Here is a 5,000-nt window from a genome sequence, read left to right on the forward strand (position 1 = left end):
CTATGCACTTACCGGGTACTAGAACTTACTTTTGTATAGGAGACTTCACTTTTTATAAACAATTCGTTTCTTATTTAAATTTTGCCAACCACAGAACAAAATAATCCTTTGTATCAAAAGCCAATATATCTCTGGTTGACACATTAATGACAATTGGTGACGTAACGGTGAGTATCGCTATAATACGTCATAATAAGTCAATTGATATCCACATATAATATCCAAAACTAATCCTAATCTGACTCTTTTTTTTTTTTTCTTTAGGCTTCCTTTAGGCTCTTCGATTCACCTGAGTGCGTATTCCACCTAGGTAAATGAGGATCACCAATCATAGACTGGGAAAAATTTCTAGTAAGCCTGGTGTTTTAAACAAATGTCGACAAACTCAAGGGAGAGTTCCTAAACATGCTTTTTTAGATGAAAATTACAATTACGTGCTGAACACGAAAATAGTGTTTACCAAGCTTGATTTTGAGTTTTAACTGAAAAATCAGTTTTAACTGATAAGAAACGGAATTCAGCGATTCATGTTGGAATAATGTCATCGCAATCGAGTCGAGTATGAACTTAAAAAAAAAAGAAAAAGATAAGGCACTGAGAATTTAACAGTAAGAGAATCACAAAGTTTTTATTGGGAATTGTTTCATTCAACATTCTCAATTTTAAATTAAGAGCATTTGCTGTCAAATTACATTTCCTACACAGGAAGCCTAGTCAGATAGTTAAAGTTGCCTGGCCGCTAATACTCAAGCTAATTGTCTGTGTGACTATGGCAGATTTTGTCACAGATCACACAGTTAAAAATAATGGAAGAACGAATGAGTTTTAAAAGATCTGCCCCTAGTCTGTTCCACACTCACGATGGGGTATTGCGTGCCATGCGCAAATGACGCAGCTTCCAGAATAAGTGCATACCGAGTTTGACAAGGGTAACCGGGCCGTGAAAGGCTAGTCGCGAAGATTTTATCAGGTCGATCGCGATCAAGGTCATGAGTGACGTATTGGTACCGGGAAGAGAGGAAGAGAAATGGTTGGCATTACAAGGATGACAGCAGTGTTCTGGAGATAGACTCTCTCGTGTACCCTTCGGGCACACATTACTGAATTAACAAGGAAGATGTACCATGATTACTACGAATGATTAGATAAGATGCAACGAGTCTGACCCGTCAAGGAAACTGCGGGATAATGCAGACGAGAGGAGAGTGATTGAGCTGCTGCGCCAGGCAGATGTTTTCAATGTCAATGAACAAACAACAGTCCCTGAAATGTTGCAGAATATGTTTACCAAAGACATCACAACAACACAGATAGAAGAGTCCTTAGCTACGCACTAATTTCTGTTCCCCTTGCTATCGCAGATTCCAATAATCAGCTGCACAGTGGAAATACGTAAACAAAAATCCCTATTATACGTCTTAAGATAACTTCAAGTTCATTTATGTACTGTTCAACCGTGTGCACTTCTCCCCGCGTAATCAGGCCGGGAAAATCGTAATTTTCACTAGTCACGTGAAACTAAAAAATCACTTAATTACCATGCAGTACCCACCAAACACATTACAGACATGCTGCCTATATTACTTGTGTATTTAAATGAAGTGTAATCTTTTTAGAGTGTTCTGTAACGTGACACAACATGTAGCGTCGCTTTTGTCTTTAAATATGTATGATTATGTAATTGGCTGATTTGAGGGTCAAAATGGCATATTCAAGCTTGGTGAGGAATTGTTCGTGTTCAGCGCATAATTTTCATGAGGAAAAGTGTGTTTATCAACTTTTCCTTGAACTTGCCTACACAAATTCACTTTTGAAGTCCATTCCAGGTGCTGCTTTTGCCTAGTTTATCCAACTGACTTTCCATTATTGAGCTCCATAAGGGTATATTTTGTTTAAGGATCCACTAAAACGCCATTCGCGTTACATGACTTTCGACGCCATTGCAGGCTAAGTTAATGATTCTACTGTGTCCACCAGAGAAATCTACGCAGTTCCACTACCCTCTCGATCCTAAGAAAATACGCGCAGAAGGCTCTATGCACAAAGATACCACTTACCAGGGAGTGACAGGCAAGACTTTTACCGCACCGAACAAATGCCATCCATTTTTAGACTGGGATTGCCATACGGCAACCCAGTAAAAAAACAATTGCTTTTTTTATAGATTGAGAGGCCAAGCCATGCATCCTGGAAAAAGAGAAGAAAGTTTATCCCGAAGAATTTCCTTTATAGCATACATGTTTGTTACTTTAATCCTTGAAGGTAATTGCAGTTTTTACCACAATTGCTTGTAATCTCGCTATCTGATTGGCTAATCTGTCATTGTCGATAAGAGTCGTGTCAACTTGTCAAGCAACCAATTAGATTGCGAGAAAGTTATAGACAACGTTAGCTCTTTCTTGGTGTCGCAATCTTGGTCACGCTCTGAAATAAACATTTTCTTTGACGTTGAATATTGTGGTGAGAAACAAATCGAATATGGACAGCGTTGTCTGCTTTCTATCCGAAATAGACAATAAGTCATCACCTCATGAGTCCAAAACATTTTTAACACTTTGATGACGAATATTGTTGTCGATATTAAAGAGTGTAGACAACGCTTAACCACATTCGACTTGTTTAGGTTTGTGTGCACCAAATATCGAAGACATTGCATCGTCATCATCCACACAAATCTGCTCTAACGTGGATCTTGTGCGGGCATTTCTGCTCTTAGACTATTGCTTTGCGGACAGTAACGATTTTATTTAGTAACGTTTTGATTAAAAGCCGCCAAAACCCTTCGATGGATCGAATTGTAGAGTCCCCTTTGTTGCCTACGTGAATTAACTGCGATCGTGCAAACGTCACAATGGCCAGGTTAATAAACCGCCATCCTCGCGGGCTGATTTCGCATCGAAGCTAGCATCAAACAAGACGTCTAGGTGGCGTACACCCTGGTGTAGCGCCCCAGCGGTAATGATTAAAACAACAAACCTTTCGATCATCGCTCTCTTGAAGGGTACGATACGTCAGTCTTTCAATCTCCATTACTCCAAAGTCAATAGGATTAGCCCTGAGTAAGAGTTAAATCAACTGTCAATTTGGCACCGTAACATAATTTTTTTCTTCGCAGATAATTCTAAGCTGGTCTTGTATTGATTTCAAGTTTAACATGTTTTTTAGTGTCTGCGACAAATGAAACAAGCGTGAACATGAACAACAGTTCAAGGTAAGTAAAGATATGATTCCTATGAACAGGAATTTGTTTTTGAAATGCTAAATACGAGAGAGAGATGTGAACTTTCAGGAAGCAGAAACGTAGCAGCTCTCAATTGCTTGGTATTGTAAGCACCTTCTATGTTTTTAAGTCTAAGTCATTGTTTTTCATTGTTTAGTCTTTTGTTTTTTGGCTTAGGTATCGTGACAATCACATTCTACGTTACAAGAGATGCTACATGACTTCCAGAAAGACCAAATGTGATATGGATAAATATCTTGTAACACATTACAAAAGGTCCTTGACTTTGAAATTTGCGCCTGAATGCATAGAAATTCCTGGTAAAAAAGAATATGAAATTACCAAATCTCCCAGTCAGGCAAACATCAACAATGCAACAGCTGCGCTTAAATTTAGACGTATTTTTCCCCACGAAACCCTCGAATGAATCTCTATCATTGACAACGGAATGGAACCATAAATCCATAGTGTTAAGAATCTTTTGTTGTTGTTTTTCTTTTTCATTTATATATATATATATATTTTTTTTTTTTTTTGGTCATGGCGCAAAAAAAACCAACCAAGTGTAACTGGGCAGCATTTTATTCTTCCTTATGGGATTGCCATTGTCAATTTTTTTTTGAGCTTTCTTAGCGATGTCATTATAAAATCACCTTTTCAAGGACGGCAACGATAAACAAACCGTGATAAAGTGACATACAGAAAAGTAAATTAATTCTTATTATGGGAGACGCAACCAACGTCTCATCAAAAATATTTCATTGTTGAAACTGGGCTTTTCTACCAGCTTTTCAGCCCGCGTTTTCTCACAATTAAAAAGAGGTAGGTCGGAGCTTTTTCAAACACAGAGTCGTTCATTTGTTTGAAAACTACATATAATGTAGAACTTTTCTAGCGTGCACAATTTGCATCTTTTGCATCTTTTATATCTTTTGCATCTTTTATATCTTCTTTTTATATCTTAATATATATATATATATATATATATATATATATATATATATATATATATATATATATATATATATATATATATATAACTAACTAACTGCAGACAGTACTGTTTCGGCCTTCTGGGCCTCATCAGTGCAGTGCTGATGTCTGGGATGGAGGTTAAGCTTATAAAGCCACCCCAAATGTCCCACACATGTGGTACATCTAAGCCATGCCAGAGTGCTCAAACTAGCGAGCTAGTGAGCATGCGCAATTGCTAGCGGCAATGACTCATCCAGTAGAGTGCTCAATTTGGACATGAAAGCAAAAGCTTTGTAATGCCAAAGAGCTATATATACCGTAGAATGAAGAAATGAAACCCATCCTGTAAATCAACTGATTAATTGTGTCGAATGAAAAAAAAACATGAAGAATTGCCCTGAGCGGGATTTGAACCCACGTCCCCCTGAACACCGGTAGGGTGTGATAACCACTACACCATCAGGACAACCACGCTGGCAACGCAGCTATCGAGATAGTGAATTGGCCTAACGTGAGTATCCCGGGATTCTTTCACGGGTGATATATATATATATATATTATAGATGTGTAGACGATGTTGGTTTGCCATCGATGATGCCTTAGAGAAAAGGATCCAAAGGATACAAGACGCTTCTTCTTTACAAAAGCATAAGTTGAATAGACAGAAGAAGATGCGAACTTTTCTCGTTTGTCTTTTAATGCAGGGACGTTTCGCCCATTCGGGTGAAACTAAAGCTTAATCACTAAAACAAAAGCAATGATGTAATAATAAAATCTAGAGTTATGCAAGTGATTTAATCTATTT

The sequence above is a fragment of the Montipora foliosa genome, chromosome 11 (genome assembly GCF_036669935.1).
Source record: "Montipora foliosa isolate CH-2021 chromosome 11, ASM3666993v2, whole genome shotgun sequence".
Lineage (NCBI taxonomy): Eukaryota > Metazoa > Cnidaria > Anthozoa > Scleractinia > Acroporidae > Montipora > Montipora foliosa.